The following is an 18572-nucleotide window of genomic DNA, read 5'->3' as shown; positions in this document are numbered from 1 at the left end:
GCAACAAACAGCGGATATTCGTTGCACAAAACCTCTATAAGCGACAACATCCTTGTAGTGCAAAGGTTTTAATTTTGGTGGGGTGTAATTAAATTGTTGGACTTACACAATGGAGTAATTGATCTTCGTTGCATAAGTAAATTATACGCAACGGCTTGTGTTTTATTTGTCGCGCAATCTTCCTTAAATTTAAATTGGTACAAAGAGTTGGGCGTGCTGATAAATTTCAGTTTTCGAACATGCGCAACGAAATCGTCTTAGTTTGCAAGGACTTTGTGCGACGATTTAAGATGATTTCGTCACGCAAGGGTCTTCAATAGTAAAATAATTAAACGAAAAATTGGGCGGATTTTAAATTTTTCGACAGACACCTTCATTGCGCAAAGTGCATCGTATTAAAACTTATAGAGAGCACCTCTTCTCTCATTCTTCCTCGCGAACCCAACTACTCTCTCTCACTGTCCGTCTTCCCAAACCTCTATCTCTAATACAGGCTTTCTCTCGCCTTCTCTCTCGCCTCTGTCACCTCTCTCTCTTAGGCAAGTTTCTCACCATTGCAACAACCAAAACCCTCAACTGTCATCTCTCACTTCATCGCAGGTAACCTTTCTCTTTCTCTATCACCTCTCACACTCACCATAGTTTAATTCATTGCTTAATTTCAATTTTAACTGAATGTTGTAGGATTAGGGAATTTGGGAATTTCGGATTAGGGAAATTAGGGATTGGGAGAATTAGGGAATTAGGGGTTTATGGCGGGATGGGGATTTGCGGTTCTAGGGATTTCAGGATTTAGGAATTTAGTTTAATTTTCTAATTTTATGATTAAGATTTTAGTTTTAGGTATAATTAATTTTATAATTTTAGGGTTAATTGTATGATGTTAGGATTAATGTATTAGTGTTAGGTATTATTTTATATTTTGAGGACAATATATAATATTAGGGTTGACCGTTAATTTTATAAGTTTTGGATTAAGTATTACTTATTAGGATTAATTTGTTAAATTAGTTAAATTTGTTAACTTTTAAATCCTAGGTTTAGGATTCTAGTTTAATTTTGTAATTTTAGGATTAAGATTAAAGTTGTAGGTATAACTTTTAAATTTTAGTGTTAATTTTATAATTGTATGGTTGGTTTTATAATATAAGTTTTGACACATCCCGACCCAGAAAGTCCATTTGGACCCTGAATCGAGCTGTGCTGGCCGACACCTGGAAGGTGATGAAGCCATAAAATGTGATAGAGTGTAGAAAAATGTGAATAATCTGAACCTAAAAATTTTAAATACTAGAGTGTGATGTGAGCGGGAGCGAACCCATTTCACACACGATGTCAGAGCATAAGTAAGGTACAGAAGTGTGGGTTAAAATCATACCCTCAAAAGTATCCATCAATACTAAGATTCGCCAGAAATCCTTGTTGATACAAACTCAGCAGCTAAAACCTGGAGGGCACCAAACAGAGAGTGTGAATGAGCAATAAAACCAAGCTTCCCAAAGTTATTACCTCTCTAAAAGTAATGCCCCTCAATGTAAAACCCATATCGTTTTCCATAAGACAATACAACATATATACATATATCCAAACCATACTCAGAAATGGCCAAAACCACGGTTTGCCATGTCCATCAACTCCACCATGCATTAATACGTAGGCCTAATGAACTTAATCAATACAAAATGATATATCAGTCGGAGTCATCTAATATGACATGTACAACTTATCCATATCTCATCAATCATGGTTAGCATATAAGTCGGAGTCACCTCTTGTGACCTGTACAACTTATCCATATCTCATCAATCATGGCTAGCATATAAGTCAGAGTCACCTATAGTGACCTATACGATTTATCCATATCTCATCAATCATGGCTAGAATATAAGTCGGAGTCACCTCTTGTGACCTGTACGACTTATCCATATCTCATCAATCATGGCTAGCATATAAGTCGGAGTCACCTATAGTGACCTGTACAACTTATCCATATCTCATCAATCATGGCTAGCATATAAGTCGGAGTCACCTCTTGTGACCTATACGACTTATCGATATCTCATCAATCATGCTAGCCAATAGCTCAATAAGTATACCTGCACACGAGTCAAAACCACCTAAAGTGGTTTGTACGACAAGACTGGGTGTAAATAAATACACTCAAGTGCTATGGTCACGTGAAGATTGTGCAAATAATCGCTGGTCATCTACGAGTCAGAACCACCTAAAGTGGTCTGTACAACAGGAATGTGCACCTACCTTGGATCCAAGGTGAACGCAAGGTGCGGGAGGTGAACATCATGTGAAGGACTGTGCCCTGGCCACGGGCGGGAGCACTAACACCGAGGTGCAGGTTTATGAGCTATAATATATCTCAACACAAACATACTTACTACCATCACTAACATCAACATGTACTCACTTGAAGCTTACCTGGGCATCCGCAGCGTCATTTAGCACTTCAAAGCATTCACAATAGTTAGGTTCAGGTAATATCCATATGAATTCGCCATGATGCAATCTAAACCCAAACATTTCATGATATTCCCAAAATATATAATACGGCGTAACATGTACAATCAATAACACCTTACTCCCAAACTATTTACTTTTGAGAGTAATCATCAGTGATAAGCCCAATTAGACACTAGTTACATTAACTATCATTACTTATCTTTCCTTACTTCAATTTCTTGATTCTTCACGCATTGATTTATGATCAACATTTAATCACCAAATCATAAAGCTAAATCTCACACTTCCCACCAATGTCCCTCACATTGCTCAATTCACTAAACAAGGTTATTGTCTCAATTATTTATTCTCATTTATTATATAGCTGCATCTAACGTCTTGTTAGACTGCCTACGTACCCTAAACAGGGATTAAGCCATTCGTAGTTCGCAATGAGTAATTGTAGGTAACAAGCATAGATCATTATTGAAGTGCTTGTGGAACTATCAATTATATGCCTATGAAAGAAAAAGACCCACTCACCTGGAGTCCACGCTATGATTATCTTGCACGCACATCGAGACATCACGATCTATCGTCGCCAATGACCAATTATCAAATCACGTCTCAAAATTCTTACTGATAGAATACATAATTTACATAAAACATATCCTTAAGGACCTTCAAGAATAATTTGAGACGCATTGACCAAAAGTCAACCGTCGATCAAAGAACGACGGTAAGGTTTACAACCCTATATAACTTGATTCGGAAGATCCGCATATCAGATTTCCAATCTGTAACTTCCAAAGATCCACATTATGCTTCTAGAATAACATATTAAAATTTTATTACGATCCAACGGTTGGATCCTCGTCAATTCCCAAAACTGATTAGCGGTTAACGTTTTATCTTATGAATTTACAAATCCAATTCGGAAAGATCTGTACGTTGTATTCCCAATCTGTAAGTTCCTACATTCTTCAAATATTATGTACTACAATGTAACAAAGTTTGGTGACGATCCAACGGTTGGACCGTCGATTCACATAAATACCTATTAACGTATCGCAGAGAATTTAGGTTCCAACGATCAACCTACATCATTCAAATATCAAGACTAAATTCAAGACATTCGACATAACCTAAAAATAGCATTGGTGGCGCACTAGCCACGCGCTGCAGTGGGTGGCGGTCGGCCACCCCAACTCGCTAGAAAATCCAACTATTTCCAAAAATTCTCAACCACAAAGCCGGCGGGTGCCTAAAACTTCCCGACGTCGATTCGTCGTCTATGGTGGTCCAACGGGGTCAAGGTTGGTTGGGTTTTGCTCCTGGGATGATGGGCTACAAAGCCCAAGTGGTGGCATTGGCCATCGCTTTGCCGATTTGCCAGAAAATCGAAAAGAGTGGCCGGAGCACTATTGATTTTCGTCAACTTTCGTGGTCTCCAACCACCACATACCACAGTTAATCAAGGTGGTTCTTGGGTGAGTTTTATAGAGGGGAATGAGAGCTTCAAGATGGTGGTGGTGACATTGAAAAACTCCATCGGAGTTAGCCGGAACCGGCCTTGGAAGATAGGTGGTCGTGAAGGTGTACGGACGGAAACCCATGGGAAAAGCTCCCAGCTTTTCCCCTTTATTTTTATTTTTTTTTTTTGTTTCTTTTCTTCCTTTTTTCTGATTTCTCACTGGTCCTCCATCCCTTTTAATTTGATTGGTCCTTTTTCCTCATTACTTAAGGATGATTAGTTAGTCTTCCCACAAGGTGGGAGTTCAAATAATTTAACTACCTTTAAATAACCAACTTCAAACATTCGTAATTATACCGTTATAATTCGGACTCGCAAACGGCTTTCGCCTATGCGTTCGTAGTGGCAAGTACTATGAGAATATGATAAAAGAATAAGTCATATGTCACTCTAACCGATGATCAATGGAAGTCAAAGTCTTTGCCTCTAGGGCATTTTCGTAAATTCACGCTTCTAAAATTAATAAAAATGTAAAATTTGGTACAGGTTGTCACAAGTTTAGTGATAATTTTATAAATCTAGTATTAATTGTATAATTTTAGGGTTGAATTTTTAATTTACAATTTTTGGATTTTGTAATTATTATATAAATTTAGGATTAATAAAATAGTTTTAAATGTTTTTCATAAAATTGGTTTTTGTAGTTGTTGTAGTTGATTAGGCAACATCGGTTAGTGAGTAGGTCATCTCCGACACTTCCCTCACCTAATACTATTGTCGCCACCTCTCCTTCGACACTGGCTCCGACGTCAAGGTCTTTGGTACCTCTGCCCCAGCCCACGATGTCTGTAATGCCTGAGTCATCGACATATTCAGTGACTCATCCGTTAGTGTGAGCACTCGACAGTCTCATAGACGGCCCTGGAGTAGTGAGGAGCATGAGGAGTCTGCATCGGCTTCCATAGTTGAGGGAAAATGATCCGAGACAGGTAATACATCTTTCTATGCAAATATTAGATTTAATGATTTTTTATTGGTTTGCTGTGAGAATTGTTTCCTCTATGTGTTGGTTGTGCTGTTTTATTATTTGCAGGTTTTGGGAAATTTTATACTTTTAGGGGAGGTTCTACCTAATTTTCCGTAGATTATTTACTTTGTTCTTACACTAACTTATTTCATTTTGAAGTTCGTAAAAGGACTAAGGGCCCATGCAGATTCCTGGGCATAGCACAGCTCACGCGCACCACCTAAGAGCTTATCAAGATTACGTGGGATGCTCGACATCGGACGACAGTAACAAAGGAGCAGCACAACCACTTGGTCCATGACGTTGGCTCTATTGTGCGTCACCATTGCCCCTGTAGTGGGAATCTTGGAGAGCTATCCCAACGGAGACCAAGGCCTCCGTTCTTCATGAGTTATCGGCTAGTACTGTCGACTTTTATGACTATTTTTTTAATAAAGAAGTGAACATTAATGAATTTTAACTTGATTAATAATTTTCCTATTTGCAGCATCAGTATGATCTCCAAGACCTTGATGCCAAGCAAACCAAGTACATACAAGAGCTTTTCACCGACCGGTTCACTTAGTGGAAGAGCGACTTTCACAAGAATTTCGAGAAATATGAGGATCTGGTTGTTGCTTTAGCACATGGGTGCCCCATGGGGTTGGTGAAGCACCCTGAAGATTGGATGTGGCTCTGCACCTATGTTCAGGATGAAATATACCTCGTAAGTGAATTATATATATATATATATATGACTATATGTTAATAATATTGTATTAATATTTTAATACGTTTATTAATTTATTGAATAATTTTTAATTAATATCGACACTAATACGGTTTGTTTCCGTTTAATAGAAAAGAGTCAAGGCCAATGCGATATATAGGTCAAAGAAGAAACTTTTCCACCACTACGACTCTCGACGCTTCTCATATAGGATAGAGGAGCGACGTCAGGTAAACACATTTTTAAAAAAGAAATTTATTAGTTTTACTCTCTATTACACAACTAATAAAATATTTGTTATTATTTTTTTAATTCAAGCAGGGTCAAAGTTTCTTAAGATTGACATGTTCAATAAGGTGTACGTGCGGCACAAGGATGAGTTGATGGATGAGCTCCATGTAAGTTTTTGTAGTTCTTAGATTTATAATTATTATTCATTTTAAATAAATGTTATACAAATATTAATTAACATTTTTTTATAATTACAGGCTACTATGGTGGAGAAGAGTCAGGCTATTGTTGAGGAGGTGGCTTCCCTGCTTCCCCCCGATCAAGGAGGTGCCCCACCTCAAGGATGCGGAGTTTTGTATCATGACGGACACCCTCGACTACAGACTTGGTTATGGGCCAAGGAAGGTGTATCGGGGCATGGGAAATGCTCATCATCGTGAGATGGGAGCCTCCTATTCCATATCGGCCTTGGGACATGTCGCATCGTTGACATAGCAAGTAGCCAAACTCCAGCGGCAGGTGGTGGCCTAAAATACCCACATTGCAGCCTAGACTGCCCCATATCACCACCCAAAATGCCCATATTGCTACCTAGGAGTCTAGGATGATCCAGATCATCTTTGTGCTTCAGGTTCGATTCAACATCCCCACCGTTACACCTCCTTCTCATACACCTTCTACCTCCAAGAACCCTAACCCAACACAGCCGACTAGCAGAGTTGATAGTAATGATTTCTTGTTGTAGTCTTTTTTTTTTTTTAAACATTCGTACTTCTTAAGTTTTTTCCCGCTTGTATGTACATTTTCATATTTATTTTAAATCAATATTTTTCCTTATCAATTAATGTTCCTAAATTAATTTAACCAAACAAAATTATTTTGTCTAAAATTCATTTTATAAACAATTTTTTTTAAATTTAAAAATGGTTTGCACGACGAAATAGTTCGTCGTCCCCATTAATACATGCAACAATAGTGATAAATCTTGTGATAAGAAATCATTTGTCCCTTTAAACTTTATGCAACAAAGAGACTCTTCGTCGCTCTATCCTTGTAACCCGAAAATTTTCGTCCTTTTAAACTTCTTGTGACGAAAGTATGTTTGTCGCGTATGATAGTTTGTGTGACGAATGTGCTTCGCCCCTTTTAACTTAGTGCGACAAAACTTTAATTTGTCGGACAAACACTTTTGCATGACGATTGTTCTTCTCTTCATCGTGCAAGACCTTTCTTTATGAGCCTTGCTCAACAAAGTGATGGCGACGAAGTGTTCGTCGTGTATTTTTTTTACGTGACAAAAATCTTCTTTGCACAATGGTTATTGTTTTGTCACAATAACTGTTAAATGTAGTAGTGAGTTGTTTAGCACTATTTATGAAATTGAACCACAAATGATACACTACTTATGAAATTGCAGGAATAACTAAACACTTATGAAACTGCACCAATAACTGAACTTTTTTCTAAAACTGAACAAATAACTAGACACTATTTATGAAAGTGGATCAAGAATTAGACACTATTTTTTAAACTAGACCAAGAAGTAGACACTATTTCTAAAACTAGACCAATAACTAGGCATTCTGAAAGTAGACTAAGAAATAGGCACTATTTTTTTATGCTGAGCATAAGTGGACACTAATTATGAAATTGGAACAAGAATGAGACATTATTTATGAAATTGAACCAATTACTATACACTATTTATGAAATTGCACAACCACATATTTGTTGAAAAAGTATTTCGGCACTTACAAAGATGAAGGAAGAAATGTAGAGATTTTGTTCCTTGCTTTCTTTTGTTTCATTTTCGGACATGATGAAGAAAGAAGCATCAATTAAACTGGCGTCAATCACTCCATCCACAAAATATGTTATCAACTCAGTCTTTAGCACAAAAAGCTCAGTAGCCATGCCTTGTTTGGGTATCATCCAAAAGTAGTCCATGTGTAAGAAATAAAAAAAAAAATTACATACATATTTATGCAGTACATAATTTTAAATGTTACATATAAAAAATTTAGCCAATAATGTACACTTACAATTGATATTGGTTGTAAAATTCCTTAATTTTTTTTTTCTTTTGTTTCTTGTTCCAGTGTATGCCCTTGTATTTAAACATCAAATTTTTTTCTCCCCTCTTGTCTTCTTTTGAGTTGCTTCTTTTTTAGGCTTCTTCTTTGGTTCTTCAACTACAGTCTTAAGATGGGATTCCACCTCAGTCTTGGCAGCTAATTCACCTTTTGTTTCTTCAACTTTTGTTTCTACAACTATATTCTTCAAATGGGATTCCACCTCAGTCTTGGTAGGTAATTCAACTTGTGTTGCTTCAACTTTTGTTTTTGCAACAATAGTCTTCATAGGTGATTCACCTTTAGGCATCTCCTTTTCTTTTTCAATGACGGGTTCCAAAGTTGTTTCTTATGATGGCATGATTGAAAGACTTTCACTGTCACTCACTGCAAACTTGTATTTTATTTTCTTTTTTTTAGTAGGCCATAGTCGAATCCCGGATCAAGCATCTATTTCCTGTCATCCCTAGTACGTACTGTAGACATCGGAATTTCGGTGAAACAAATGTTCACCAACGTATTAAAGTTTTGACGTGTCAGGGCATACATGGCATACGCCACGTGTCGTACAAATTGTACACATGGCATGTGACTCAACAAAATAGGAAGAAATACCCTTGGATGATTAAACAAGCTTTTCTTCTCAACTTGGGCAATGACAAGGTAAGCACATTTCAATACATTACGGATCAAAGCAAGTTTTTCTCATTTGGGCAATGACAAAGCAAGCACATTTCAAGTTTAAAATTGTATTAAGTGGGAAATTAGGCCATAAATAAGACCACTTCAATTTCAATATTGCATTAAGTGGAAAATTAGGCCATTTGTTAGACCACTTCAATTTCAATATTGTATTAAGTGGGAAATTAGGCCATAAATAAGACCACTTCAATTTCAATATTGCATTAAGTGGGAAATTAGGCCATTTGTTAGACCACTTCAATTTCAATATTGCATTAAGTGGGAAAATTAGGTAATAGTGCTTGGGTGGGAAAATTTTGTGGTGGTGATTCACTCTCAAAGCCTATAAATAGGCTTCTCCATCAAGAGGAATACACACACCAAAACCTTGAAGCCTTAAAGTTCTAAAGCTCTCAAGAAAATCCCGAAGGATCAAGAAAGCACTCTTCGTTCTTCGTCAAATCCTCCTTCAAGATCAAGCCCCAACGGCCCTTGAAGAACTTCCACCAACTCAAGATCAAGCCCCGACGGCCCCTTGAAGAAAGTGTTCATCGTTCATCCTAAGATCAAGCCCCAATGGCCCTTTGGATCAACAACATCAACAAATAGACACACTAAAACCTTGAAGCCTTAAAGTTCTAAAGCTCTCAAGAAAATCCCGAAGGATCAAGAAAGCACTCTTCGTTCTTCGTCAAATCCTCCTTCAAGATCAAGCCCCAACGGCCCTTTGGATCAACAACATCAACAAATCCACACATCCAACCGTTCTTCAAGATCAAGCCCAAAAGCTCTTGAAGATCCGCTCATCCATCAACCTTCAAGATCAAGCCCCGAAGGCCCTTGAAGAAACTTCCATCAACCTTCAAGATCAAAGCCACGAAGGTCCTTGAAGAAACTTACAACTGTTCATCCAAGATCAAGCCTCGACGGCCCTTGGATCAACAAATCTACATCTTACGAAGATAGAAACAGAGGATCAAATTACAAAGAGATCGTAACCCCAAAATCATTAAACACAAAAAATATTATTTTGTACACGTATTCTTGTTTCTTGTTTCAGGAATTTTTCGTGTTCACACGTACATTCCAAATCATTGTTCTCGTCGGTACCTTTTCCTCAATGACATATTGTTTTCCTTTATTGTCATCCTTTTTATCATCCTCCGTAGTTGGTGTCTTCATCTTAACTTTAATTTCAGCCACATTTGGAATTGATGAGGGTTCTTTCTTATCATTCAAGTCTTTTGGAAGTTATTGTCAAAAGCATTCAAATATGGAATTGGTGAGGGTTCCATTTCAACCACATTTGAATGACTTTCTTCTAAATCATTCAAATAATCATTGATTTTCAAAGAATTTACGCTATTCTTTGTCTGCATCTTTAACATTTCAGCATTCTATGCATTGTTATTCTTCCACTGAATTGTTACTTTTTGTAGAAGCTTTTCAATTTCGTTGTTAAGCATTTTATTTGTTTGACCAAATATCAAGCATTCTGTGTTTGATGTGTTATCTACATGTGTCATCATCTCACAAAAGGTTAGGTACCTCTTCTCAGCAATGCTCCTAGCATTCTTGAACTCATCAAATAGCTCTTCACCTATAATTGTATCCATGACGATTATGTGTTTTTGGATGGTGGCATCCAGCTTGATCATTTCCTCACCGAACAGTTGGTCAAATTATGTTTTGGCTTCATTTATGTTGATTCTAAGGATCATCAATTTGCTGCCCGTTCTTGTTCAGATTTCATTCAACCTCTGTTGTGTCTTCTTTGTTTGGTTCGTCTTGCTTTTCGGAATAATCCTCCACTTATCAGTTTTAGCATTATTTTGTTGCCCATTATTGTTCACATTTTGATCAAGTTCTATTGTGTCTCCTATGTTTTGTTCATGTTGCTCTTCAAAATCATCTTCCAATTTATCAGTTTTAGTGTTAGTTTTCTTCTTTTCTTTGCTTTTTTTTTCTTTCTTTTTTGCCATTTTCCCTTTAAAGATTGTTCTTGTGGTTGAGCATAAGGAACTTCGGAACCAATCTGCACATAGTAACATTAGACATTGTCAATTTGCATAAAAATGTCCAACACTTTTTAGAAAGTTGACCACACTATTTATGAAACTTAACTAAATTAAGCCACATTGTTTCTGGAACTACATTAATATAACCCACTCTATTTATGAAAATGGATCAAAATAATGCACACTTTTTATGAAAGTAGGTGAAATTAACCAACACTATTTATGAAATAGCAACATTATTTCTGGAACTACAACAAAATTACTTAAACTATTTTTGAAACTAAAACACAATAAGCCACAACATTTTATGAAAGTGAAACAACACACAATTAATGAACAATTTTTTTCATAGAATTAGTTAACTATTTATAGATGTTATTGGTCATATGTGATAGTTTTTTGTTTAGAGATTGTTTGATACCTCTTATGGTATGTGTACTTTGTTTGGTTCATCTTCCTTGTTTGATTCATCATCTTCAGTATCTGCCTGCATCCTTTTATTGGCTTTCTTTTTTTGTCATTGTTTCTTCAAAGTCTCTAGATGCGGTTGATCAGAAGGAATAACATCTTTAATATGCACACAGTCATATTAGATAGTTGGCATTTCATATGCTAAATGTCATTATTTTTGTGTTGGAAAATAGGTTCAAAGTTTGATAAATATGGACTACTTCTAGAACTGCAATCTGAAACTATTTCTGGTTTTCCAGTATGATAATACTTCTAAAACTGTAAAGTCTAATCAATTGTGGAATGTAGAGTGAAATATATTGATTATTGGTGATTACCTTGATTCTTTTTTTTTTTTCACTTAGACATCCTTGATTGCTTTATGTATCATCCTCGTGTTTCATCTTGTGATTGCTAGAATCATGTTTTCTCGTCCTTCTATTATCTTCACTAGATTTGTGCGAAGACATATCCAGTACTGTATGAATTAAGGAAGTGAAGTTAGTTTTGTGAAGTTTGTAAGAAACAATTCATGTCTTTCATACTACTATTTTGATTACTTACCAAAACAGAAGTCCAGCCACTTGTTGTCGATTCTTCTCCTCCCTTCTTCTTTTTTTGTTTGTGCTTTGTCAAGCAGCTTGAATAGATAGTCTCCTACTCCTTTTGCCAAGTTGTAATTATTTATCTCCTTCAAGTTCCCACAGATTTTCAGAAAACTCCATGTGATGTAATTTCCAGAGTTTGTAAACAGAAGTGACTGAATGCAGTGTGTGCATATGAGTGTAGTGGTATCTTTTGCACCCTCAGGTGTTCGATCTTGGAGTGATTTCTCGTAGGCCTCTGTAAGATGTTTCTTTATGACGATCTTTGTATCTTTGAAGTATTTGGTGATGGGGTGGTTGTCCTTGCCAAATTTGGTGGATTTGTCAATATTCAGCAAATCAACTCCTTTGTTGTTCAATCTAAAGATTTGAACAACATCATCGCTGGAAATCCCCATTGTTCATGATGTCCAAATTTGAACTTTTGGTTTTTGGGGTTTTAGTATTAAATGATTTTGACCAAGTCCATGTCAGACTTCTTCTTCCATTCTGACGTAATCAAGGTCTTGTCCATGTACGTCGTCAGTCCACTCCAAAATGGCGTCTTTGCTAGTTCGTCACCGACATCTTCACGTTTTTGTAGCATAGGCTTGTATACTTCTATTAACTACTAGGTCTATTGTTTGGCTTCCCTTGTCAAAATTTGTAAATCCTACCACACATGCTCATAATTTAGAGTTAGGGTACAATGCTAATCTAGAATTACTACTGGGATTGAACTTGTCAAAGCACTAGCCATCTTCACTACAAAAGGTTTGAATCATACATTTGCATATGCTTGTTAAGCTTATTTTTCTAGTTTGCTTTTGTTTAGTGTAGTTGTCTATTAAAAAATTCCTTATGTTGTCCAGTTGTCTAGGCACACATATTAAGACAGCCCACATAGGCCAATTGAATCCTTTTCTCGTGTTTGGATCTCTCACCCTTGATCTGGAAAGGTCTATTTGCTTCTGACACGTGTCTCCTTGTTCTCCTTGTCTGAAACATCCATCTCTCCCATTAAAAGGGTTTTCAAGGATTCATTTGTTCTTGGCTAGGTTATTCACATTTCAGAAAAAGAGTGCATTTAGTTTAGAGCTACCTTAAGCTTCCAAACAGAAACCCTAGGCACAAAGGCATCTCATGCACAAATACCCAATCACTGCATATTAGTGTTGCATTATATTCATGGTTTTGTATTAAGTTCTTGGTCTAAACCTTCTGTTTCATATCCTTCATAGATCAATCCTCTCAGATTCATGTTTGGTTCTTCTTTAACCATTTGACTGGAGAACTTGACTAGTCATATAAATCTAGATCTCATAAGCATATCATAACATCATATCACTGATTATGTTGATCTTAGTGCCATAAGGTGACAAGCTCAGGAGGAGCTGCCACTTTGTGAAGACCAAAGGAATCCATCTCGTGTAAGGCAAGGTTAGACAAAGGTAAAGCTGCTCCCTTGATAAAGATCTAGGAATTGAGCTTGTGTGGTCTTTGTATGACCCTTTGTTTATACTAGGGGATTGGACTCAATGGAGAGTCCCTGGTTTTTTAACCCAGAGGTGGGTTTTTCCAGCCAAAAACTTCCTTATGTTTAATACTTTACAAAGCTTCCTTTGTCACCTTTGTTGGAGTTAATATTGTAGGGTTTGCTAGTATTGTCAATTTTTTAACCAAGTGAACTTAACTCAAGTACTAAGACTAAAACTTATTTGAAGTTCACTTCGTTAAGTTTTAACCTTTTAAGTTTGTTTGGCTTATATGCTTGTGGGCTTCTAACAATCTGTACTCAGTTGACTAGTACGGTTGACTAGTTAGTACAGTTGGTTTTAACCTTTTTTTTTTATTTTTTTTTATTTTTTATTTTTTATTGTAAGGTATTTCACCTGGTACCAATTTCAACTTACATTGCACCTACAAACGCAGTCATGTTGCATCTATACTAGAGGTATTCCTTCTTCTTTTTAACTTCTTTTTTCCTAGTTGTACTCTTCTAAGTGTTTTTGTTTTTTCCATCTGCAACAATGAAAATTGTTAGGACACTATTTCTTGAACTATAACAAAATACACACATGTTATTTCTAGAACTATGCTAAATAAACTCACACTATTTATGAAATGAACCAAAATAAACTCTGTTTGTGGAATTATATCAAACTAACCCACACTATTTTTCTGAAAGTGAACCAAAGTCACTCACACTATTTTTGTAACAACTACAAAAAAACTCACAGTATTTATGAAAGGAGCAAAATATTTAGGCAAGTGTTATTGGCACTCCAAACATCTCATTCTACACTCCTCGCAAGTGTATTTTTCTTTCCTAAAATATAGAAAGTTTGGAGTGTAGAATGAGATTTTTGGAGTGCTAATAACAATTCCCAATATTTAACCCACACTGTTTATGAAATATCCAACACTATTTATAAGGAAAGGGATCAAAACCAAACCAAAACAACCAACATTGTTTATGAAAGGGAGCAAAATCAACATTAGTCCGTGAACTACAACAAAATATCCCACACTTTTTATGATCATGAATTAACATAATGCCCACTATTTCTCGAGTTAGAACAAAAAACCAATAGTATTTCTGGAATTACAGCATAATAACCCATATTATTTTGTGAAATTGATAAAAAAACAACATCCTAATATTTATGATAGATAACAAAATAAACATTGTTTCTGGATCTAGAACAATATAACCCACACTGTTTATGAAATATCCCACACTACTTATATGGAAAGGGAGTGAAACTGAACCAAAACAACCCACATTGTTTATAAAAGGGAGCAAACTCAACATTAGTCCATGAACAATAACAAAATATTCCACGCTTTTAATGAACATGAATTAACATAAAGCACACTATTTCTCGATCTAGAACAAAAAACCTATTCCATGCTTTTAATATACATTTGCATATACATGTTAAGCTTATTTTTCCAGATTCCTTTTGTTTAGTGTAGTTGTCTAGTCAGAAATTCCTTATGTTGTCCAGTTGTTTAGGCACACAAATTAAGACAGCCTATATATGTAAGATCCCACATCGTCCATGGGAGTGATCCTTATATGTATATTCTCATCTCTACCTAGCACGAGGCCTTTTGGGAGTTCACTGGCTTCGAGTTCCATGGGAACTCCGAAGTTAAGGGAGTAGCGCGCGAAAGCACTCCCAGGATGGGTGACACATCGGGAAGTTCTCGTGTGAGTTCCCAAAAACAAAACTGTGAGGGTTTAGTCGGGGCCCAAAGCGGACAATATCGTGCTATGGTGGAGTCGAGCCCAGGAAGTGGTCCGTCCCGGGCTGGGATGTGACACTGGCTTCGGGTTCCGTAGGAACTCCGAAGTTAAGCGAGAATGGGGTTAGAGCACTCCCATGATGGGTGACCTACTGGGAAGTTGCTTGTGAGCTCCCAAAAACAAAACCGTGGGGGAATGGTAAGCCCAAAGCGGACAATATCATGCTACGGTGGTGAAGCGGGCCCGGGATATGACAATTTGGTATCAGAGCCTAACCCTGGTCGCATGTGTGCCGACAAGGACGTCGGGCCCCTAAGAGGGGTGGATTGTAAGATCTCACATCGCTCATGGGAATGATCCTTATATATATATTCCCATCCCTACCTAGCACGAGGCCTTTTGGGAGCTCACTGGCTTCAGGTTCCGTAAGAACTCCAAAGTTAAGTGAGAAGGGGGCTTGAGCACTCCTATGATGGGTGACCCACTGGGAAGTTACTCGTGAGTTCCCAAAAACAAAACCGTGAAGGTGTGGTCGGGGCGCAAAGCGGACAATATCGTGCTATGGTGATGGAGTGGGCCGGGGAAGTGGTCCCCCCCGGGCCGGGATGTGACAATTTGGTATCAGAGCCTAACCCTGGTCGCGTGTGTGCCGACGAGGACGTTGGGCCCCTAAGGTGGGTGGATTGTAAGATCTCACATCGCTTAGGGGAGTGATCCTTATATATATATTCCCATCCCTACCTAGCACGAGGCCTTTTGGGAGCTCACTAGCTTCGGGTTCCGTAGGAACTCCAAAGTTAACCGAGAAGGGGGCTAGAGCACTCCCATGATAGATGACCCACTGGGAAGTTGCTCGTGAGCTCCCAAAAACAAAACCGTGGGGGAATGGTAAGCCCAAAACGAATAATATCGTGCTACGGTGGTGGAGCGGGCCCGGGAAGTGATCCGCCCTGGGCTGGGATGTGACAATTTAGTATCAAAGCCTAACCCTGGCCGTGATGTGCCGACGAGGACGTCGGGCCCCTAAGGGGGGTGGATTGTAAGATCCCACATCGCCCATAGGAATGATCCTTAAATGTATATTCCCATCCCTACCTAGCATGAGGCCTTTTGGGAGCTCACTGGCTTCAGGTTCCGTGGGAATTTCGAAGTTAAGCGAGTAGCGCGCAAGAGCATTCCTAGGATGAGTGACCCATCGGGAAGTTCTCGTGTGAGTTTCCAAAAACAAAACCGTGAGGGCGTGGTTGGGGCCCAAAGCGGACAATATCGTGCTACGGTGGAGTCGGGCCTGGGAAGTGGTCCCACCCGGGGCGAGATGTGATAATATAGGCCAATTTTATCCTTTTCTCATGCGTGGATCTCTCACCCTTGATCTGGAAAGGTCTTTTTACTTGTGACACGTGTCTCCTTGTTCCCCTTGTGTTAAACATCCATCTCTCCCATTAAAAGGGTTTTCAAGGATTCATTTGTTCTTGGCTAGGTTATTCACATTTCAGAAAAAAAAAAAAAAAGTGCATTTAGTTTAGAGCTGCCTTAAGGTTCCAAACCGAAACGTTAGGCACAAAGGCATCTCATGCATAATACCCAATGAATGCAAGGTTCCAAACCGAAACGTTAGGCACAAAGGCATCTCATGCATAATACCCAATGAATGCATATTAATGTTGCATTGTATTCATGGTTTTGTATTAAGTTCTTGGTCTAAACCTTCAGTTTCATATCCTTCATAGACCAATCCTTTCAGATTCATGTTAGGTTCTTCTTCAACTGTTTGACTGGAGAACTTGACTAGTCATATGAATCCAGATCTCATAAGCATATCATAACATCATATCACTAATCATGTTGATCTCGGTGCCACAAGGTGACGAGCTCAGGAGGAGTTGCCACTTTGTGAAGAACGAATGAATCCATCTCGTTTAAGGCAAGGTTACACAAAGGTAAAGCTGCTCCATTTATAGGGATCTAGGAATTGAGCTGTGTGGTCTTTGTATGAACCTTTGTTTACACTAGGGGATTGGACTCAATGGAGAGTCCCTGGTTTTTTAACCCAAAGGTGTGTTTTCCAGCAAAAAACTTCCTTATGTTCAATACCTTACAAAGCTTCCTTTATCACCTTTGTTGGAGTTAAATATTTTAGGGTTTGCTAGTATTGTCACTTTTTTAACCAAGTGAACTTAACTCAAGTACTAAGACTAAAACTTATCTGAAGTTCACTTCGTTAAGTTTTAACCTTTGAAGTTTGTTTGGTTTATATGCTTGTGGGCTTCTAACAATCTATACTCAATAGACTAGTACGGTTGACTAGTCAATACGGTTGACTAGTCAACATTTGTCCATGAACAATAACAAAATATTCCACGCTTTTAATGAACATGAATTAACATAAAGCACACTATTTCTCGATCTAGACCAAAAAACCTATATTTCTAGAATTACAGTATGATAACCCGTACTATTTTGTGAAAAATAACACCCAATATTTTTTATAGCAAACAAAATAAAGACTGTTTCTAGATCTAGAACTATATAAACCACACTATTCATGAAATATCCCACACTATTTAAATGGAAAGGGAGCAAAATCGAACAATATTTATCGAACAATGTAACCGACACTAATTGTGGATTTGAACCAAAAATAAAACACAATATTGCTTGAACTATCCCAAAGTTATACATGAAACTTAAGAAAAGTAGGAAACACACAAAATTTCAGTTTCGAGAAAAAATTAGTTATCAAATTGTAGTAAAAAAAAATTAATCGTTTTGTAGTGTTTTCTAAGGAAGAATTGAAAGGTTTATGGAATCATGAACATGCAAACATACACATTACTGTATTTTCAAAGTGAGAATTTAACAAGGATGTGAGTTTATTACCTCTTGTTCATCTAGAATTTGTTATTTTTCTAAGATTTTGATTGCGGATTCTTTTGCCATTGTGCGTAGATTCTTGTTTGAAAATTTGAATCGAAGTTGAAATTGGATTTAGTTAGATTAGGTTTTGCGAAATGGATTTGTGGTTTTGGAATTCGAATTTTCTACTTGCTGCTTGTAGAAAATGGTTGGTGTTCTATCATCAATGGCGGTGGAGGGGCTGATTGAATTTTGTAATTGTCATTCTGGCTAACGGGCTTGGGTTAGCTTTGTTAGGGCAATTTTGGAATAACAATTTTTATGCGGGTTGGGCTTTTTATTGAACCCCATGTTTTTAGGTTTTGTAGGGTCCAACATATTGATAATGTGTCCTTATGATTAAAACTTAATCCCTTTTACTAAATAAAAGTTTATGGTAGTTTTTTGTTAAATGAAAGTTAGTTCAAGCCTTTTTCATTAAAGCTCTCTTAGTAATTTGGAAGACTGACTCTTTGGCAGCAACTAAGAGATCGTTATCGCTAATGCAGAAGCAATAAGGTGCGGTGTAAATTTGTGTTTTTGACATTTTGGTTTTGGGGTAGAGAATAAACCGATAGGTATTTTTGGGTCCTTTGATAGGCAGCAGCCGTATGAAATGAGCGTACAGAGTTGGAAAATCAAAGACCGAGATGAGATGTGTTGGAATATGCAAGAAAATCCACAAACGCTTTATCATTTGTGATCATTTAGACTAAGTAACAAC

The 18572-nt window shown here is 37.4% G+C and overlaps 1 long non-coding RNA gene across 3 annotated transcripts; it reads left to right on the top strand.

Moving 5' to 3' along the window:
- Positions 1-223: 223 nt before the first annotated feature.
- On the top strand, positions 224-6736 carry LOC103962870. 3 transcript variants are annotated; one of them, XR_007260364.1, is made up of 7 exons: positions 227-600; positions 4633-4917; positions 5115-5356; positions 5443-5661; positions 5796-5894; positions 5986-6062; positions 6153-6736. It is a non-coding gene; the product is annotated as an uncharacterized LOC103962870 (long non-coding RNA). The 3 variants fall into 3 exon arrangements; XR_007260365.1 differs by having other exon boundaries at positions 224-600; positions 4642-4917; positions 5115-5661; XR_007260363.1 differs by having other exon boundaries at positions 226-600; positions 5115-5661.
- Positions 6737-18572: the final 11836 nt, after the last annotated feature.

Source organism: the organism of the source record quoted next, unplaced genomic scaffold (assembly GCF_019419815.1).
Source record: "Pyrus x bretschneideri cultivar Hongxiangsu unplaced genomic scaffold, Pyrus_bretschneideri_v1 Contig30, whole genome shotgun sequence".
In the NCBI taxonomy this organism is placed as follows: domain Eukaryota; kingdom Viridiplantae; phylum Streptophyta; class Magnoliopsida; order Rosales; family Rosaceae; genus Pyrus; species Pyrus x bretschneideri.
Note: the sequence above shows the minus strand (reverse complement) of the source record. Positions and strands in the feature narration are given on the sequence as shown.